The sequence below is a fragment of the Syngnathus leptorhynchus genome, chromosome 8 (genome assembly GCF_054491065.1).
Source record: "Syngnathus leptorhynchus isolate UIUO chromosome 8, UIUO_Slep, whole genome shotgun sequence".
NCBI classification, from domain to species: Eukaryota; Metazoa; Chordata; class Actinopteri; order Syngnathiformes; family Syngnathidae; genus Syngnathus; species Syngnathus leptorhynchus.
In genome coordinates this window covers 6,302,544-6,324,943 of record NC_141202.1, presented here as the reverse complement: position 1 = coordinate 6,324,943, position 22,400 = coordinate 6,302,544, and the positions used below count along the sequence as shown (strand labels likewise).

General features: G+C 38.9%; 1 long non-coding RNA gene across 1 annotated transcript in view; it reads left to right on the top strand.

Annotated features, from left to right (window-relative positions):
* Window positions 1-21,720, top strand: part of LOC147052166 (uncharacterized) — a 38,895-nt gene extending 17,175 nt beyond the window's left edge. The window contains exon 3 of the long non-coding RNA XR_015066972.1: window positions 21,273-21,720. This is a non-coding gene — a long non-coding RNA (uncharacterized LOC147052166). The remainder of the gene's footprint in view (window positions 1-21,272) is intronic.
* Window positions 21,721-22,400: the final 680 nt, after the last annotated feature.

The following is a 22,400-nucleotide window of genomic DNA, read 5'->3' as shown; positions in this document are numbered from 1 at the left end:
GAACAAATCGTTCCTCTTCTACTATATACCCAGCTGTCCGCTATACAGCACAGTAATGCAACACAAGCCGGGGACAGAGCATTTTGATGCATGTAGCCCAGCAAATCTTAAAGGTGCAGTTTTAACAGTGGTAAGGGGTTATATTTTAATTTACTAATTTATGCATTGAAAATAAAAAAAAATCAATTGACCATCTATAAATAAATTAGTCAGTCCTCAATACTAATGTTAAACAAAAATAAGAACACTTAGACGGAAGATAGACATTGGATGAACAGAAGGGTTAAAAATACACAAATTATTATTCCATTTAGAAAACCAGCAAAAAATAATGCATTGTGTAATATTTAGGCACTGCAACATTTTCACATTTTTTAAATTCCACATTTGTTCAGACCTCGAGAAATAAGATCTGTAATGCTCTAGTCAATAAGTTCATCCGCTTAATATAGGCATTTCCTAAATTACCCATTTGGGAAAGTATTCCCATCTATCTTTTCACCATTTTAGTTAGTTGGCACACAGACAAGTGCTTGTGTGTGTATTTTATCATGTATCTGCACCCTCTATGGCAATTAAACACAAAAAGAAATGTAATTGCTCTGCAAGCATTGTGCCATTATTTGGCTGAATCAATTATATTACCCATCATCCCAAATCCTTCCTTTGTGCAAGCAGAGCTACTGTTATCAGTAACTGGATCCTGACATTGAGGAGAAAATGAGCATTCCCTTCCCTTCTTCACCAATCTAATCATGAAACAAAAGATGCTCTGCTTTTCTCCTTTCTTCCACACACTTGCATCTTTTTTTTCCAGTGATTTTTCTTTTTCTCCCCCCGTCACTCTCTTCTCCCTCTTCCCCTCAGCTGCTTCTGGCTGCTCTCCAGTCTCACTTAAGCCCATTAGCTCTATTACTGAAATTATTTTCCTCCGCGGCTATGTCTTTGTGCACAGGGAGTGAATTTCACAGTTATCAGAAGCTGTGGAGAATAAGGGGGGATTACTGTGAGTCACTCCAGTATGCGTGTGTGTGTCTCTGAGAGAGAGAGAGAGAGAGAGAAAGAGAGAGCGAGAGTAACAGTATGTGTGAGTGTAGTGTGCGCATTATGCTCCTTGGATGCTCACGGTGGTTCCTTAATTAATGTTTCTCTATCCTGGAGGACCTATGAAGCCAGAAGAATGAGAGGCTCATGCATTGACCTCATTGTGCCGTTTGAGGGCAGTGCAGTCACAGTATTTATGGCACACTGTATTTCAGCGAATTCCTTTCTGTGTAGAAGCGACAATGAAAGAATACATTTGCATGAGTTACCTCTTAAAATTAATATTTGTTTATGTTGTAGCCCATGCTTCAACGAGTATTGATATACATAACTGTACCCTTGTAGGTGTTAAAGGTAATCATACAATTTTATAGAGTTGTATACTAAAAAGGCATGGTACATAGACATCATTAGTATTTTCAAACATTACAATTTTTACAACAAGACTAAGAACACTCATTCAATTGAGTCTGATCTCTATTTTGACACTGCATATACCATTTTGTTGCCTTGGTGACGATTAATGGGGTTGTGTGTATATATGAAATAGTTTATTCTTCTAAAGTATCTTTTACATCCGCATGTTTGAACAAAAAAGGTAATTTATATGGTTAGATTTGACTTTTAACTTTTTGCTCATTATTTGCTTCTGACATAAATTTCAATGTATTTTTATCTCTCTACACTGGGCCAAGCTTACACTCTCTCCTACTTTAACTTAAGTGAGGCAAAGACCAGGGATGATGAGAAAGCACAATGCTATGAAACAATATCAACTTTAATGACAGGCCAGCCACTGAAATGACAAGGTGCTTATCATTGGAATTCAAAAGAACATGCTCACAAAATAAACCTTTATAACTCTTGTCACATCTGTATGTGTCAGGGCCTGGCCACACAAAAGGCCATTTTTTGCTGTGGCAGCCTGCACATGCATAGGCTTTTAGATAATAGTAATTTTACTTTTATGTAACCACACTCGGGCTCTTTTTTGAATAAAGAGATGACAGTGTCGCCTCACTAAGTAGTGTTTTGGTAACCACTAAGAGAATCTGGGGTTTTGTGAATGTAGCCAGCCCGCAAAGTCTTTTTTTTTTTTTTTTTTTTCCCCCCCCCCTACAAAATAACTGCTCTGCGGTTCCATGTTCGACACTCAATGCCCTAGTATTTGTAAAACTCATTGGTAGACAGTTTTCATTCGCTTTCAGAGCAGTTATCGTATATAGAATAACAGTGTGTAGTGTGATATGATCAGTGTGTATCTTTATATCTTATAAGTACTATTTCCAATGCTCACTTGACCATGACAATTAAGCTCTCCCCGAAGGCAGTACGGGTGTGTGTACTGAGATAGCACTATTATTACTATATATCATTTCACAATGCAAATAAATTAGTTCCTCAACAGCTCCAAAATTAATACCAGTTAGTTAAAAGGATATTATAACTTAATGTGAAACCAAGTTAAACCAGTTTACCATCACCCTGCGCCACCCTGTGTGTGTGAGAGAGTGTTTGTGTGTGGTACCTGGATTCCGGGCCCCTCCGTGTCATTGTATTTGTTGTTATTTGAATATTACCCGCCACCCCCTTCTCCCCTTCCACCGATCCGCTGCTTGTTTCGTGTGACAGGGGAAGTGGCAGCTCTTGGTAACCCTTGACCCCTTGCTGGTCACTTAGGCAGATATGCAGGACATTGAGGACTTTGTCAGAGGGCAACAAGGACAGCACAAGGTCAGTGCTAATCAGATGGAGGAGGAAAACAAAGACGGAAGAAGCAATTGTTTGTTTTTGTTACTTCACATGGTAATTGCTTTGTTCATGTCCTAGTTTTATTCAATCTTGGTAGCAATTAACATTAAACACAAGTCAAATGCTGCTGGCTATCTTAGACTAACAACTACTGATTATAGGCTGAAATGTTTACTTGTTTTAGGAAATGTATTTAATTCAAGTACTTTAAGTTGTCCTTAAGGAAATAATAGAAATAGCGTACTAATGAAGAGAGCCACTGAAAAAAACTACAGTACTTAAAATTGAGAATGAATAATGGCTACAAAAAAGAAAAAAAAGAGAATTCCTTGTCTTTAAAAATTAATATCTAAAAATGTATTCACACAAGATGAGTAGAACATTATAAATTTACAAGAACAATAATGTCTATTAATTTTTGATTCAACAAATTCTGACTGGTTCTCTCAAACCTCTTCAAAAATCAAAACTAATATTTTGCCTTGATCACTCACCAAAATGGACAGTGAAACAAGTTTATGTTGTGAGTAAACATATAAGGAATTCAGCACAATTAGTATGAAATTAAGTGAAAGCAGCAAGCAACCCTACACTCCTGCCAGCCAGCATGACTCTCTCGGTCTAGCGTGTTGGATGCACGTGCTATTGAGCCACGCGGCTTGCTTGACGGAGAAGTCCTGGTTCAATTACATCAATTGCTTGATGACTGAGGAGAGAGCAGCGGGGCCACGAATGCTAGTTTGTGATAAGCGGGGTAATGTTGCCATCATTATGCAAGGCTGACAGTAACCTAGAAAACCAGTGAAATTGCACACAATATAAAGCATATGTTTCTTGTTTCGTTTGGGGAAGGAGAATGAGTCCAAGAAGGTAATGATGTACACAATGTGAGGCTAACCAAAGCCCCGTGACACAAACCGCCGTAGTGTCGTGGGGTGGGCGGTGTGGTTATGCCAGTGGATGTTTCTTTCTTCCTGTGTGAGCCGCACAGTTTAATTTTGTCCTAGAAGGATAAAAATGGAACCATGTGCAGCAAGTGATCCGAATAATGACTACTTTTGGGGTTTCAGTGTTTTCAATCCATATGATTTTAGATAAACTTGTTGACATACTGTCATAACTTAGTATCACTTTGTGGACTTATTTTTATCTGTTTCAGATATAGCACCTGACCTAATCTTGATTAAAATGTATCATGATAGTAAACTTTAGAAACATGAAAATGGACTTTGTTTGATGGTCTTATTTGAGAGGACTGTGAATCAATATCGGGTGTATATTTTCTGATGTATTTGAAAGATTCCACATATTGTGGTAAAGTATGGATTATTTTTGTCCCAGAGCCAAGTACATTTTTCTTCTATTCTTTTGTTGCCAGACATAGATGCTACTCTCTGGCATTCATCAGTATTATTTATGGTATGCTTTGAATTGACTCCCCAGTCCAATGAATTGCATTTCGCAAGTTAGCTGGGAGCATTCTGTTTGTGTCAACAGCTCCCTTTGTGTATCTGGAGTGATTTATTATGTAAAAGAGGGCCGGGTGGGGTGGAGTGTGGGTGGGTGGGTGGGGGTGAGCAGGGAGGGTGACACTGACCTTCCTTTAATTAACACTGATGGAGACCAAGGTGAGCGGCAAGATGATGAAGATGGATCTTCCCACATAAATCATCCTTCCTTCAGGCTTGCGTGTGTGTGTGCTTTTGTGTGGACAGTGTGTTAGCGTCATCACCGGTAGAAATAACCTTGCAGTGCACAGGTTAAATGAACATTTGCGTAGGTGAAGAACCTCCATTATTTACCACTGTTGGCATTCTTTTTGTAGTTTCCTTCTCAGAGGCTTGATTGATTAATCTTTCCAAACTCAATTTGTAAATGTTTGAATTTATGTAATGTACTTTGCGGGTTCCTTTAATAATAAATAAATAAATAAATAAAACAGACATTTGTTCAACATTGCTATCAAACAGCTTGGAGCTAAAGGCAATACCAAGACAGCATTGCAGTCTTGGATGATTTGTTGTGATTGCTTGCACCGCAGGCCTTCACATGGGAGGAACAATCAAAATTTCAATTATTTACTTAGTTTATTTTAACCACCATAAAGTGGTTGGCGGGGGCGGGAGGTCGGAAGCTCATGCTAATGAAATCCCCAAGTTGGACATCAATCATCCCAGAACATTTGCTCAGGTATATTTGAAAATCTAATAATGTCCCACCTTTTGTGAAACGCCACTTCTGACATTCTGATTAAGATAAGCCGATGTGTAATTTATTCAAAGAATATTTGCAGTCCATGCTGCTCCGAATCGTGCATGACTTCAAAGACGAATGGAATTGCTGTTTTTACAGATTGCATATTGAATTCTACATCAAAATATTGTGGGATATTGTTATAATATGTTGTCGTACAGAAATGTGAGAAGTGCTGCACAGTTGATCAACACGTTGGTTTGTTTAGTTTCCATTTCCATAAATTCTGGGGAGCAATTAGTCTTTATCCTGGTTGCAGACATTCTGTAATTGGAATGTTTCCATCGCCGTCATTCCCATCAACGCATTCTCAGACTTTTATGACATGCGTCAAGTGTGGTGTTATATTCTGATTGAGACCTTGTTTAAGCAAACGAGCGAACTTATGCTCCGATGTACATATGCTAATGAGGTTGTTTATCAGCCATGCAGTTGGTCGGCAGGCGGCACTTTGTGTGTCATTCTGCGTCTCTTGACATTTCCCCATCTTAAAATGTTTCATGCATTTTTAGAGTTGCTTTCATATTTTCCCCCCTGTTCTTCGTCATCGTCTACCACTACAGCCACATATTCATAAATTATGTATTTATTTATCATGAAAATCTGTTTTGGAATTAGAGTCTACCCCCACTTCAAAGACAGGAAACCTTTGATATGTTTGATTCTTGCCGAGTATCTGTTGGATTTATTCAATTTATGCAAAGCACCTCGGGGGTAATAAAGGTGGCATTTGAATACATTTGACTGGACTAAATCATATAATGAGGACAATTTCTGCCCCATATTATAACAGAAGGACACCTAATCCCTCAATTTTAATGGATAATAATTTGGGGGAAATGTTTTGTAGGGTAAACTGACAACAGTGGACAGACATGATTATCTTATGTCTACATGGGTTATGATGTATTAGTTAAATTGACTGCAGAAGCGAGTGCAGTGTGTCATCCTTTTGTTCTGGTGGCTGCATGTAGAAATGCTATGTCTTTAGGGGATATCTTGATTCTTTTTAACTTCTCTCTTCAAAATAGGGCGATAATAAATTAACCATGACCTAATAACATATGGCGCTTGAGTTGCTTCGCTTTCGAGGTGGCATGCCTGTATATGGGGAAAGGATATTGTTTGTATTTATGCGTCATAATGGACCTTTAACACCCCACAATTAAATGTTTTCACATTGTAAACGAAAGCACCTAATCAAAGTAATTCTGCACCTAATGCAAGTAATTTTGCTCACTGTAGACTTTCATTAAGATTCAAACCATTAGGGCCATGTTAAGGGGTGCCCTTCCTGCCCTCTTCTCTGTGAAAGAGTGACGTTTGGACTGTGGACCACTAATTATCCAGGTCTGACCCTCAGCTGTCTACGAGCTGGATCCTATTAAGTGGGTAGAAATCAATCCCTTTTAATATTGTCCCATTGAATATTTTTATTTTTTCTGACTGCCTGCCTCTGAATATTAAGAATAGATTTTTACATTTGTATTTTGGCAAGTGCGGATGGGATTGATGATAGCTTGTGGCAGAAGGGGGAGGAGGGCATCAGGGGGAGGATAATGGGTGAATGGCGGCACTGGAAATGACGAGGGGGCCGACTGAATGCTTGTCGATCACTCGCCATTCTCTCGGTTACAGGTGGTCTCTCATTTTCTCGACCGGAGCATAACTGACTGCCTTTCTATGACAGCTCGGGCTCCCCAATTTGCATGTTCGACAGACAACAAACGGGCCTGTGCATGTCAAAATAGGTGGCGGTGCGTGACAGTTTCTACACAATGCTGTCTCCTTTTGGCTTGACCCTCGACCTCACGCCATGTCTCCTTTCATAATCAGGGAAAGGGGAAGACAGGGCGAAGAAATCATCCGGCCCTTCTTCCTGCCTCCTTCTGCTGCCATCTCTTTGGAATAAATCTGATACCAATGTCATTAGCTATGCCATTTCACGCTCACTTTCTAAGTCCCTTTTGTTGCAACTTGCTGACTGTCGATCCACCCCCTTATCTTGTCTTTTTGTTTGTGCTTTCGCATAAACCCTCACATTTCAAGAGTGGCTCATCCCAGTTTGTCTGTTGTTCGAGATAGTTTCAGCAGTTCTCCCAGCCAGAGATAATGAGGTATGTCTACTCGAGTGACGAAGCTAGAGCCAAAAAGGGATTTTATTATTTTTGGATGTGTATTTCCTTATGCTTGCAATATACATATTCATATCTGGGTTTATCTGACTTGGAGAAAAAACATGGAACACAGTAACCATCAATTAAAATAAAAAGGTACCACTTTAGAGCTGAATGTAGATGCTTATCATTGGGTTCAGCTTATCAAAACGGTCCAGTGTTCATCCAAACTGCTCCCCTGCAAAGCAGTCACAGGTTTTCTCATTATTCCTGTCTGATCTTTCATGAAAGCAATATCAACGCTCGGACATATATTAATGAGTTTCATACCATCATTCTCATCACTCCGACTAATAGTCTGATAGCACCGAACAGCTAATTGCCTTTTAACCCCTGTGACATTCCCCTCATGTTTTGAGATCTCAACATAAAATAGAGAGAGAAACTGTGACCAAGAGCACTCCACTACTTCAAAACTTCCATTGGAATGATTTGTGTAATTTCCACGTGAACTTTCTTCCCCTTGTTCCAGTGGATAAGAGAAGAGATTTAAAATGGATCACCGTGTAGCACTGTATATTCAGGAGTGGAGTGTTAGACTTAAGACATAATCACGCTGCAGGGTTTTATTAAGTCTCATACTTTACATATTTAAGGAGACTTAAATCATTATCTGCTGTTGAACGTAGCATTCTTAAAAGTCTCTGTGGTATCGGGGAGAGGTTAACAGCAAAGGAGGCAAATGGGTATCAGTCTACAGTCAAATAATCCTGAATTATATGATAATGAGAAGGAGAGGAATGCAATGTCTTAGTCTTGGAACTTGGTTTTAAGCAGTTTTCAACTTGAGCATTGTCATACTCTTAGTCAACCTTGTTAACATGCACTGCCACTAACGGCTATAAAATTCAAAGGTCCATTGTATTACCTGACCAGGTAGTGAAGAACTTTTTTTTATTACTCTGATCCCTTTTTAAATCATATATTTGATTAGGTATGTATTTTATGGACATGAGAAAATACTATTATGCACATTTTATAAGTACATTTGTTATCATCGCTCAAAATATCACTGAATTCCTGAACTTGTGTTCTTTATGGAGTCATTTTTCAAAATAACATCATCATTTCTGAAAGTTGTAAGTAGTCTTTGTAGTGATATTTGTTACTCTTGTCATCCATCACAAGTGTCAACCTATCTAATATGTAAACACCCCGTGCTTCTGATATGCACTGAGATGATCAGTCCCTTGATAAATGCATACATCGCCTCTTTGTTCTCTTTGTTTGGCAAAGAGGCAGCAGTTTACTCCTGGGATTTATTTTTAATGTTTGTTTAATCCATCTCAGCACAGTGTAGTCTGCCATCTCAAAGATCTTTGGTCTTTGATATGAAATGTTAGCGAGAAACTCTAAAACCAATATACACTGTTGAAGTCCCCAGTGGATGTATTTTCACATGGGGAGAATCTTGATGTTGAAAATACCTTAGAGGTGTTTACCTACACCCATGTAAACTATGATATGCGTATTTTGAATTTTATTTCATGTTTCCAATGGGCTTAATAAAAACTGAGCTTTACCATCTTTGTAAAATCAGAATTCTATCAACCCGTTTGTGGCCAGTGTTGCCTCGACTTTGCAGTTCTATTAGAATATTTGTAAATGCCAATACAGTACAGCTAATGACTAAGACTCAAGTCTTGGAGCATTGGTCAGCATATACTGTGGCTAGAAAGGCCTACACACTCCTGTTCATGGTGGATGGTGTCAGTCTATTTTATTTATTTATTTTTCTATTTGTATTTTTTTTAAGCTCTGCACTGATCCGTGGTACCATACCATGTACTGTATATACTGTATATGCCTCTCTGTATACAGTATACAAATATAGTTTTTGTGTGTGCGTGCTTTGAATAATTGTCTTACAAAACTGCTAAACCTGCAAAGAAAGAGGAAAAACTCCATTTCAAATGATATGCTATAATACTACAATGATGGTCAGAGCGTTAAAAGTAGAGTCAGGGAATTCTCTGGCTACATACTACTCTCTTTTTATATAAAGACTGGTTTAATGCGACCACTGAAAAGCCTGTATTGTTCATATGATGCTAGAAAAACCAAGACATTGGTTTGACTGGCTCAAAGAATGTCAATACACGACACATCAGTACTCTATAATGACAAAAAGGACAGATTCAGCTTTCTATAGCTCAAAAGAAAAAATATGATTACAATTCACCCTCATAACGAATCATAGACAGACAGTTGTTGATAATATGTAATCATATCATCAACAACTGTTTCTGTTTGTCTGTCCATACGTTTACACATCTATACACCTATAAATATATGCTGTTTATGTGTGCATGTAACCATTATGAGATGTTTACTCTTCTATTTCTTCTTTCCCACTTCTTCAGTTCCTGTATTCACCGCCCCTTGTTTCGTTTTATACCCTTGTTATTTACTTCTCTCATTAGCACATTTCTTTCTATTAGAGAACCCCTTTCATGCCAGCATTTCCCTCAGGGAGAGCAGAGAGACCTATGCCCCTCTTGGCAAGGGAAGCCCATCTTCCAGTTCTGTTAATCTGAGTTGAAACGGATTTCTTCCCTGGAAAATCCCACCCATAGTTATCATCATCTTTTAGGATCCAGCAGACTCTATTGACCAGGGTGTGTACCAGAGACGACGTATACGAGTGAAAGCTTGATCATAAGATTCTATGTACAGACATTCACATTGCTCCCCTTTAATTCTATGCTTTGATAGAACAGTCACAATTATATCCCCCCACCAACACCAATGTACTGGAATTTCCAGAGCCCAAAGGCAACACACAAATCCCCCAGTATTTGCAATAATTCTCTGACTAACTGTTTGAACAGAGTGCATCAAAAGTCAGCAAAACACATAATTACAGGTATTAATGTAACTAGCGCTTAGAGATAATCCACTCCTCCAAAGCACCCACCCACCATCTTCTGTACTTGGAGGTGATGAAGAAAGGGAATAGCAAAACGAAGCCACTTCAATTAAATAAGCTGTTCAACCAACATGAACAACCATATTTAGTCAATAATTAGTGGATCTTTTTGCAGGTATGTCTCGCAGGGATCACTAAAGACAGTGTTAGGCTAATTGCAGGGAGAGAGTCAAAGGGGGCTTGTGGGAGGACTGAGACGACCTATGGTTTTGAAAACACTTAAAAATTGTGGAGAAAACACACACAAACACACACTTCTTTCTTTCATCCCCTTTATACAAACCTTAATCTTTGCTCCATCGTTCTCTATCCCCTGCCTTCCCCCATCTCGCTAGTTCTCGTAACCCTCAGAGGAGCTCTAAGTTTGTGTATGATGAGCTCCTGGGGGGCGCCAGTATTTGGCAGGAGGCTTTGTCTCTAGCATGAGATGAAACGGGAAAGATGGAATGAAAGGAAAAAGACAGAGGAGGTGGGTGAAATCTTGAGAGCCCTGGGGCACCTCTCTTCACATTGTGAGGATTTGCCTAACAGCTTCACAAGCGGGTGTATTACATCTTCCATGGAACAGGGGTATATCACAGATCAAAACAAATTACCTATCTGTAGTCAACAGAGGTGTATGTCTTTCAAAAAACAGAGTTACATAAGATTTGAGTCAGTGCGAACTGAGCCTCTGATTTGGCACGTGAGATGAATTCTTTTAAAGTAAGGTCTGCCTACCACGCAAACTTATAGTGAAGAATAAACTTTGCCTTAGTCTAACATCAGATCCTTTAGTTTTTCCGCGTGCAGTCCAGAGGGTCATCATGGGTCAGAACATGTTACAATAGATAAGGTGTTTTATTTTTTTACTCATGAGCTACCATATCCTACCATCTCTCTTTTTAAAGACTGCAAACTGTAGTGCGTTCATTTTGCAAATGACGCTTGAGGGAGTTATTACACGACTAATTGATGGAATAAGCGCTAGGATAGTCCATTCTGAAAAGATTCATCAATGACAACCCAAAAGTTGAAAGAAAAAGGACATATTAATGAAAACCTCCCTTAAGAAAGGTAACAATTCTTACTTATCCAAATGGGCTGTGAGTATTATTGACCCAAAACAACCACTGTGCTGTAATATAGTATAAAGTTTTTTTTTTTTTTTATAAAATATTTTGTATATATTATGTTATAATGGAAGGCAGTCTGGGCTCTTTCAATGTAAACATTTTCAGTGTTAACTTCCACTCTGTAATGAAAATTGTCCTGAGAGAAGTTGTGAACAAAATTTCAGTCGATTTGTAAAAAAGTTACACTCACTGCCTCTTGAGAAATGATGCGATCTGTCGGTATCTGTAAAAAAAAACCCACATGGCTTTTGGCACATGGGTTTATTTCTAAAATGTTCACCGATGATGGCGGGTTTGTGTTATAGCCCATTTTTTTGCTCTATCTACCCCATCTAAAACCCTGACATCACTGGGGGTGGGAGATGATGATTTCTCTGCAAACTGTTATTTATGTACCCTGCTGACCCTATGGCCAAGAGGTTGGCTCTAGTTCACACAAGTTATTAGGCCTCTAGATAGAAACAAGCTAAGAGGAAAACACATTTCTTTTCTAAATGGTGCCATCAGCTTTTATAGCTAAAAGTTTTTCTTTTAGAAGACATTCATTTCTATTGGATACCTTCAACTATATCATGATGTCACAAGGGAAACAGAGCATATAGCCACAGGGTCTGCAGGTTTGAGCAAAACCTCAGCAGTTGCTCATGATCCTTACTTAAAACATGTCTAAACCTAACAAAGTAAACCAGCCTGTCTGACATACAATACGATGTGGGCAGTAATTATCAAAGGCTGCATATAGCTTTTCCACTTGTTGTTTCCAGGTGGGAATTTGAAAGCTGTGGAATGTTGTTAACATAAGTCACCTTCAGGTATCTCGTCAAAGGGGAAATGAGGTGTACAACCCGGGATGGCTTTGAAAACATTGTTTTTGTCGGGGAATAATGGGATAGTGAAGTCTCTGTCATTGATGTCTAAATCAGTTGCTAATTCCAGTGTCATAATCAGGTGACACACAAAAGTAAGGTCATGCGTCTTATATGGTTAGAATGACACAAGACTCTCAGGTACGAGTCAGGCAGGTATCAAGCCATGTATAGTACTATATTATTGCACAATTAGCTGCAAATTGACTTAATGTTTATGATGCCTCATTCAGATGAGCATAAGTAAGGGTCTGTTGTGACAGTGGTTTTCTGATGCATCTTACACAAATTACAGAGCTAATGACACTTAAGACAATGAGTCATGTTGCACAGGCCCCTATTAGTGTTATTGTTGTCGGGAACAATACCACTTGAACAATAACACAACTGCTTTTCAGAAATACAAACAATTAAAAAAAACATATTCAAATATTGTGTTTTTAATGTATTGTGTCTTTTGCAGAAGAGAAGATATTTGGTTACATTTGGAATGGACCTCAACTGATGTGAATGTCAGCACATCTTTTTAAAACAAAAAACCCAAACCACCATTTCCATTTCATGTACACGTGTGAAACTAACTTGTCTAGTTGTTCATGAGAAATGATGCAGGAAATGAAAGTAATAGGAACCCCTTAAATAAATGACCTTTTATTTGGGGCGGGGGTACTCAAACCTCACCAAATCCTAGCTTAATGGATGACATAATCATCACGGCTAGTGAAACCGGCTCGGTCTTGTGATGACTCAGTTGAATGAAGACCTCATTAGTTTTATCTGTAAGCTGGAATCAGGTTGTGCCTGGCAAGGAGTCCCAGCAGTCAAAACAGAAAACAAGAGCTCGCAGTGTGCTCTTTGAGACATCAAGGTGTCTGATCTGAATTACTTTAGCTCGGAGGGAGAATGTCTTTTTTCCTCTCTGTGAAACCGATCCGTGAAGTGGATTAGAGACGGTTCTTCTTTCACTCACAAAAACACAGCTTGAAGAGTTGTGGTGGATGAATCTCTGTGTGAGTTTGTGTTTCGGTAAGCAGTCCTACACAATACACACTAATATATTCTTTAATTAAATTTTGACCAAAAGATGGAGATTAAGATACGACGATACCGAAAGTACTTTGGTTTATAAGATGTATGTCTCTATTCCTACTTTTAAACAACAACATGTACAGCATATTGTTTATTATTTATCAATAGGTCATCACTCAAAACTTATACTCAACTGTCTTGTTTGAAGCAAAAGTCAATAGTTTGATTAATTTAATGGCATGGCCAATGATTTTTCTGGTTTATTCAAATATTTGCAAATGCCAATATGGCTGATCATGAACTCAAGTCTTCGGGCATTGGTCATTATATACACAGGCATACACATTCACACACACAATTTGTCCTTGGCCTGGCACCTCTTTTGGCAAGGTTGGTATATGGCTCCATAACAAATGAGGGACTATCTGTGCCAATAGTCTCTGTCCTTTGGCAGACTCCACAAAATCGTCTTTACTTCCCAGGAGTTGTGACTCTGGAGAGTGGATCATTAGTCAAGAATTACAGTGCCAAAAACACACTCTCATCAAATGAAAAGCAGGTCGCAACAAATGTGACGATAGTAGCCTCGGATGGCAAACCACTGCATTTGGATTAAAATTGTTTTACCTTTATAACCACTCTATCCGACATGTTAAATTATAAAACAAAAAGCCAATCACAACAAATGTGTCGATGGTGGCCTAGGATTGCAAAACACTGTATTTGAATTGAAAGCACTTTCTTTTTATGACCATCATGCCCGACATGGTTCTTCGCTTTACCTTTCAGTTTTGATGTAGTGTTTCAGACTGTGTAAATCATTGCTTGAAAGTGATTCTGGATCTCCGCCCAATGTGGCTGCTGAGTCATTTCATGTAGTTTTTTTGTCAGGCTGAAAAGGATAGTGTCCCGAACCATGCAAGTCAATATTATTTCTGTCAAGGCCAATTTGAATAAATAACAGTGACACTGCCATTTAGCATTTCCTTGAATGAATATCCATACAAAGGATGTTTCCACACTTTATTCAGTATATGGTATGAATGTTTTTCAATTAAAAAGGAAAAAATGTTTTGGTCACAAAATCAGAGTGCCAGTCTGCAATCTATCTTGTGGGGTGTGAATGTATGCTGAAATGATAGTGGGTGAGTGTAACGTGTAAGCTGGCACACCAAGCATTAAATTTCAGAGGTGAATTGAAACACACACAGCAATGACATGCTTGGGGCACTGACACATTCATTAGCACATAGGCAGATTTGACACTGCTGGGAGATGTCGCGAGGAGCTGCTGTCAAGGTCTTGGAATGCTGCAAGACTGGCACAAACTCTGGGCCGGGGTGCTCATCGAGTGTCACACGAGACCTGGCACTGTCTTGTATCTTTTTTTTTAATTTATTTTTTTAATATATATATATATTATTTATTTTTCTCCATTTTCGTTATGCTGTTGCAACCCACCAAGTGTCATCATTTGCATGAATTTGACAACCCTATGTCTGGCTTCTTTGTCCTCTCTCCAACTTGTTTTCCCCTTTCCCTCCCTCTCTGTTGATTCCAGTCAACCCCGTTCTCTGTGTGTGCCGCTCCTCTTTCTGCTGATGGTAGCGGTGCCATCCATGCCAATTATGACAGTCGGGCAGGTGGCTCTTTGCAGGTGGTAGAGGATTAATCCCTGTAAAGACCTCAGTTCATTAGGAAATCCGTTTAATGTGGCCAGTTGATTGATAAATCCCCCAAACCTCTCAGAGTCCACAGGTTAGTGCCAAGTTTGTCTATTGTATGCTACGTTGATCTCCATGTCAGACACAGAGAGGGCACAATAAGGGTGACATTAGTTTCTTGGGTTGTTATGGCTTTTACGGAGTAGGAGTTGCTACATGATTTTATGTTTTTATTCTTATTATATACTGTCATTCATTTAATTAGCTGCTGGTTGCAATGCTTACAACATTGCAGCAATGCTTGTTAAACTCAAACATGTGAATATGACATGTCATCAGAGCTACCTGATTTGTTTCATAGTAAATGTTTGAAGGTAGATGGCATTGTAGAAGATGTGCTTGGATCTTTCATTGCTTTGCTGTTAATATTAAGAAGTGTGACAATGATCACAGTTATGAGATTGTCTCAAGACTCAGACCACACACACTCTCCAAACTGTGCCATCTCCATGCATTTGAGTTAAACTAGTTCTTTAAGCCATCCCTCTATAATTTCCCATCCCTGTATTATCACAATTACCCTGCAAAGCAGGACTGGAGGGGACTGCCCCTGCTACCCGTGACTACTGACGTGACACCCCTGGGTCTGTCATCTGCTCGAATTTGCGATTCTTTAACAGACAACCCCTTAATCAAGCCTGTCAAACACAGATGACAAATGCATCTCTACATCTCCAAGATGCCTACAATATTTAAAGCCCTGGGCGAACAGCAAAGGAGACAGAATACCCCCACCCGCACCCCCATGGCAGACTCAAAGTTCATATCACGTCAGGCTGTATCATTGTCAAGATTTTAAGGAGAGTCTCAATTGAACCTGATGGCATCTTGACTTAATGATTGTGACAGAGAATACCCAGCGTCTTTCTCAGGTTTCTAAAAGGCAGTGAAGTGAAGTCAAACTATATTTAATGACATGTTCATCAACTCATGGTGATATGCAGACATTAGCACGAATACCCACATTATAATACTGCATTATAGCTCTATTATTTCTATAACGGAGTTAGTAATTTTAGTGCCATATATTACATGGAGGGTGGAGCATGATCATACTATTTTTTCTGAATAAAAACACACAACTATCGTTTATGCAGTAGCACTTCTCATTGTCAATCATTTTAATAAGTGCCGCCCAACATATATTTTGGAACGCAACCATAACACTGATAACTGTATATCATAGGTGTTCACATACAAATTTGACCACTCTCATCTTAAAAAAAGTAGCTTCAAGATACAATCTGGCTATCAGGCAATCAAACACGCAGTCATTCTTCTTCCTGCTGCCACCAAGCATGTAACTATATTGCTTCGGCTGATGCCCGGAGCCTTGTCAAAATATGACAGAAGATCGCACCATTTTTCCCAGGGTGAGTGCTTTAATTACAGTTTGGCTTCTGGCCTTACCACATCTGTACAAGTGTCAACCCAAAGTTCATCTGTTCATCAGTTTGTGTGTGTGTCTTTGTGTGACAACAATACACTGTGCTGATGTGTTTTTGTGAGACTGTCTTTTGTAATTCTTCTTCAGACTGCTTTTGAGGTCACCCCCACCCTTTGCCCCCACCCCCCTTGTCTAGAAACATCAAGATGCGTACTTTCATTACTCATGCTCACAATTATTATTCTTTTTTTTTTTTTGCATCGCTACTTTGATATCTAATATTTCAATTGGCAGTGGGGTAACACATCTTTCCATACAATACAACAATAAATACATCAGGAAACAAAAGGCAGAGGTTTGGTGCAGAAATTTTACTTTAAAATGTGTTTTACTGCATTTATTTTACTTTCTTTACAATTAAATGCAAAGGAAATTTATTTTTGCAAAAAGACTTATTGCACACTAATGGGAAAAAACTTATCAATTACGAGGATACATCATGTATTAAACAATAGTGCAATAATTTTGCCGCAGATCTGCTTAATGCTAACAGCAGTTTTCTCTTGTGGCTGTGTCTCTTGGTATTTTTTCATTTTGCTTTAACAGCGCTTGTTTCTTTGTTCATACCCAGAGCTGCAGGTGGCAGCATAGACTCAGATGACATGAAAGGCCAGATTCCATCAAAGACACCCACACTCTGCTTTGGTGAGCTTTTCACTAGCCCCTGAAGTACATACGTTGACCTTTGGATATTTGTTAGCCTGATAAAGTGACATTGAGAGAAGGTCAGTTGCTCACGGCTTAGCTTGTCTGTCTCTCTTTGTAAGTCGGCGTCATAATCAGCAAGTGCATAGCTTTTGCTTTTTTAATATCTCTAGTTGGCCTTGGACAGTTTTCGTGTTGCTGTGTGACACGCCGACATTTCTCAGTGTTTTTGATGAAGAAGCATGACGACACGGCAGGTTTTGTAATTTTGTACAGACTCCTTTGCATTCTTAAGCTGTTTATAGTGTCAAAACAGGGATGGGGGTTAAGGTATTTTGGCTCCAGGGACATTTGTTTTTACACTGATTTACCAGGCGTAGAACTTTGCATCTTATTATTTGAACTATTGTTTAACCAGTTCTGTGTGGGTTAGTTTGCTTATGACTTTTCAAGGTTTCCCAAGGTGGATGTGGACTTTAGTATTACATGTAAATGTGAATCTAAATTAAATAAACTCAATATATCACAGAATGTACTCTTTTGTACTGTTAGACAAAATATACTTTCATCAAATAGGCCACGATTCTTGAGAAAGAGTCCTGAGGCATCAGACTGATAGACCCCTATCAAGTATCAGCGGTGTCATACAAATTTCATACTCTGATTCTTTAGTGGTGTTGACCCTATGTGGACCACAGCTGTTTGGTTATTAGTTTTTGCTTAGATTGAGGTTAGTATATACAGCTGTTCACTCTTTCCTTCCACCATATCATTCAACCCTGTATACAGTATATGGGATTAAACAGCTCATATTTTCTGTACTTGTCCAAGTCATTATAAATTCAATTAAATAGGAGCGGAGAACAGTCTCTGAAAACTTTTGTTTTTCCAACTTCATGGGCAATAGCGGATATAAAATCAGTTAATGTGGGACAAGGTCAACAATCCCTTTCTCTCTTTGCAAAACAGTTTGTTCCACTTCAATACAACCAAAAGATACTCATTAACTTCTTTTAACTCTTCTAAATTTGCATCATGTGAACTAGTCAATCAGTATAACACATAAAACTTAAGAAAGTAAGACTGCAAAATTCAGCAGTAAACGTGTATCTGTGCTGGAGGCAAAAAGTAATCATTGTGGTAAAACAAAACCACACGACTCCATTGTGTTTTTACATTTAACACAAACACACGCGCTCACACACTTCTTCTAGATAAGCACACGTTGACTTGTCAGCTTGAGATGGCTTCATCAATTACTTTTATGTTCTGCTTTTCACCTTAATGACCTCTGCATATTCACCATGGGACCTAAAGTGCTTTCTCTGGGAGAAGACACACACATAGCTGGACTCACTCACACATGTACACAAACATAGACTGTCAAAGGTGGCTGAGATAGATTTACGACATGGGACCATCACCTGTGACTTAGCACCTGTGAAATTAGTCACACATAGCATATTAGGGCAGCTAATCAGGCACGTCTTGGCACTTGGCTTTCTTTATGTCCTCATAAACGGGAGAGTCTATGGGTGCCCTCAGGCCTTGGTGTGAATGATCATCTTGACCTCAAATGAACCACACACCACCTACAGCAGAGGAGAGACTGAATGTAAGCAGTGGGTATGCACACAAAATTAGGTTTTGATGCACAGAGCCAGACAAAAGTGTTTCATCAAGAAGATATTACCTTAGGTTTTATTGTGATACATGACAATGCCAATAAACTGTGATAATAGAACATGGTGATGTTATCACACACGTAAGAAGCTAGGATAATAGTCTGTAAAAAATACAAATAGTCTTTAAGCTGTATTTTAGTGTCAATTTCAAAACTGGCGTGAGGCGCAGTTTAAATCTATGCAGATACAGGCTAGGTCAATATTTGGTATTTCTGCATACTAATTGACCATCAGCAGGCTCAGAGTTTAACATGGTTGTAGTGTTAGGGTTAGCCGACTTGATTCGCCACTAATTGAAGCGGCTCCCCTCATTCTCTTTAAACGCGCCACACTGATAGTCGTCGACATGGTGAAGAAGAAACTGATTTCCTCCTGTCCTGCAAAAGTTTGAACTGCACAAAGTTCATTTATAAGGAACTGCAAGCATGGGTGGATGATCTTTTTTTTTTTTTTTTTTAACCCTCGAGAGCAGCTGCGGTATCTACTGATATACTTCTTACTATATTATACTATACTGTAATATAGAGCCATTACTGTCAAATCCCTATACTTTGTTTCATATGTGCATTTGCGTTTTTTTTTAAATCCAAGTGGCCCTAATCCCAAGGCATCTCCTGACGAGCAGGTGAACTGTTGGACACTGAAATCTCTGGCACCGGCAAGAAACCTCATAACCTCATGAAATAGTAAAGCTATCTCTTGTTCCCAGTCGCAAGTCTGTCAAATGAACAGAAGAGGTCACAAGGGTTGACAAATGCATTAAAGGATAGTTTCAGGAATGGATGAAGGAGAAGGATGGTGGGAGGAAGGAGAGAAAATGTAGAGAAACAAGAGGAGGAACTCGCACATCTCTCACACTCTTTGTGCCCTGCTGAGGCAATAGCATGTTTTCATATCAGCAATCTGGTGTGATGATTTAGTAGCTGCTTGAAGAGTGCTCAGCTATTTTGCCCTTCATTGACTTAGTATGGTCTCACTTAAATCAGTCTTTATTTAAAGTAGTTCTCTAAATCGCCTCCCGAAGCTGTCTCCTCCCCCCAATCTCTCGCTTTTGTGATTTTTTTTTTTTCCATTGAGGAGATGAATTTGAAATTTCAATCACAGAGTTATTAAATATTGATGGGTCTTCGAAGTCGTTAACGAGGTCTTGGCAAGGACAAGGGAACGGTCCCTTCTGTTCTCTGGGCTCTACTTTGCTGCTGCTCAGCCACCTTGAGGGATCCAGGCAGGTCATAGGTCACTGTACCCAACCATAATCTCCTGACTTCTATGAGATCCTTTAATGTCGCACCAATGCTATTCTCTTTGACATCAGCTTTCAACTAGCTCTCATCATGCATGCCATATGCATAAAAAAAATCACCAAACTTTCAAATTATACATTATGTAGAGCAGCCTTTATCCTCTGTTTGAGTTGTGTCAATTATAATGAGAGTACTTGTGTGTGATTTGATATGATAATAGACATCTTTAACTGGGTCTCTGCGGACCTCCTGTGTGTCACGACTGATCACTTCTAAAGGAATAAGTGCCTCCGGGCCACCATCGAGCACAGCAGTGCTCAGATGGTTCAATACACTTCACGATAAAACCAAGATGAGACACCTTTTTTCTATTACTGCTGCTGCTGTTGGAAAGAAACTATTGCCATCTAGTTAAATGTTATGTACTTGAGATGTGATCATACATAACATCTACGTTTTAAATGTGTATGAGAAAGAGTCTCTATTTTGACATCAAATTATAACTGACCGCTGGCAATAAAAGTTAGAATGCAATCACATGCAAGTCAATATTTCCCACTGAAAGTATAATGGAAATAGAATTGGCATATGTCAAGGTCGACCATTAAACATGTTATTGCAAAAGCAAAGTCATGTTTTAATATTTACATGTAATAAAAGGTAAAGGTACTGTTACTTAAATACCTAATTGTTGAAATTAACATCAGTAGGATAGATAGATAGATAGATAGATAGATAGATAGATAGATAGATAGATAGATAGATAGATAGATAGATAGATAGATAGATAGATAGATAGATAGATAGATATTAAAAAAATTATAAAACACTAACTTTTCAAGGGGTTTCCGTTATGTTGAACATCGGACATACATTGTGTGTGTGTCTGTGTGTGTGTGTGTGTGTGTGTGTGTGTGTGTGTGTGTGTGTGTGTGTGTGTGTGTGTGGGCGGGGTGTATTCATTCATTCATTCATAAATATACCTTTCGTGTGAAAGCTTGGAACTGGGAGTGTCGAGAATGTCAGTAATTGTAATGCAATCAAAAGCATTACAGGGATACCCCTACTTCTGCACTTAGATTCTTGGCAGTGGCTTGATCAAGACAGAATAAGATTGTGACTTTTCAATTCCAACCATAATTTGTTTCAATATTACATCTGCTGGATAGAGCAAGTGATGGAATTTTTCCTATCCTCTGCTGTAGCAGTGGAGAAGCTGACGATATACCATAATAGGTTATCACCAACCATATCTTTTGCAAAATAGAAATCCAACACGTGTACATCTGTGGCCTGGTGTCACTGCCTTAAATATACATCAGAAATGCATTAAATTTGCTGATTGCTATTCTTTTCTTACAGCGTGTCAAGCCCAAAATTTATTTTTGTTTTGTGGCTCCCCGATTACTTGGAATTGCTGGCGGTCTCTCTGACAGTGATGGATTTGAAGAAAGTGACAACGTTACATTTATTCCTTGAGTGCATATGCAGTTCATGTCTGTGTGTACGGGTTCATGTGGCTGGGTGATGTTCTGTTGTTTTCTTTTAAATTGTCTTATTTTCCATCAGTGAGAGGCGACCTTTTTTATACTACATACAATTTACTGAACTGCCAGCACTGCTCTAACACTGATCAGCTCAACAATGTGCCCCTTTTTCTAACAAGAAACGCAGCAGACGGAGACGTAGTGTTTTTTCCATTGCTTGTTCTTGGATAAAGCTTACATTTTCATAAGTTTTAGATTTCATCCCTGATATGATCAGATGCTGCATGAGAGTTTATTAAATTACCCACTACTGAAGTTGATTAATTGAGAGGACGAGAAATAAAACTTAACAGTTAACTGTTTATTTTTGTGTACAACCTTCATTGTGATCATTTTAATCCAAAATGTTTCTAAGGCAGCCACATGCTGGTGCAGCAGTCAAAACATTTTGGACGTTCAGTTGGAATGTGACACGGGAAAGGGAAAGGTTCCCACTTACTGTAACTGCCAAAATAATATTACATTTTATACGCCATCCAACACCATACACACATATTCTGCTCCAACATAGTCTCTGTACATTTAGGAAAATAACCAAAGAAGGGGAAGATGTGCATGGACAATAAAAAGTACATGTCAAATTATCCTTGATACAAATACTTTGGCATAGATAAGATGGTTTGAAGTGACATTATTTTTGTTTTTACAAAAGAGTGAGAAATATAATTGAATGAATTGGCTTAGCAAGAACCCCATTTAGGCAGAGGTATCAGGCTATTGACCTCTCCTGGCGTGCGGTGAGGACTGAGCACTTGCATGTTACTATCTATAAATTTAAGCCACGGACACGCCGTCCTATTTCATCGGGGGCTCTGACATGCCCCTCGGATTGATGTCCTCCCTGCCCATTTGTCTGTTTTACACTCCTTAGTGTCTTCGTGCTCCGCTAGACCCGTATCCCTCGCCTTGATTGGGTATTGACAACAAATCAAAGGCTATAATA